Source organism: Geospiza fortis, unplaced genomic scaffold (genome assembly GCF_000277835.1).
Source record: "Geospiza fortis unplaced genomic scaffold, GeoFor_1.0 scaffold249, whole genome shotgun sequence".
In the NCBI taxonomy this organism is placed as follows: Eukaryota; Metazoa; Chordata; class Aves; order Passeriformes; family Thraupidae; genus Geospiza; species Geospiza fortis.
Genome location: NW_005054607.1, coordinates 172,099 through 172,326, shown reverse-complemented (window position 1 = coordinate 172,326; position 228 = coordinate 172,099).

Here is a 228-nt window from a genome sequence, read left to right as displayed (position 1 = left end):
AATGGGTGAACAATGTTAATCTTGGAGAAAATAATCTGTTAATTCCAAGCAAACTAAGTGGCTGTTCAAAGTCTGTTTTCTGCACATGAAGCCCCACTGCAATGTGCTTTCCAGTTATAAAATCAACAGTCTCCAGATTATTGAATGAGGAAGGTAGCAGAACAATGAGTTTTGAGATAGGACTGTTGGGGAAGTGTTTCAGGCGGTATCTTTGTAGACAAATATGTT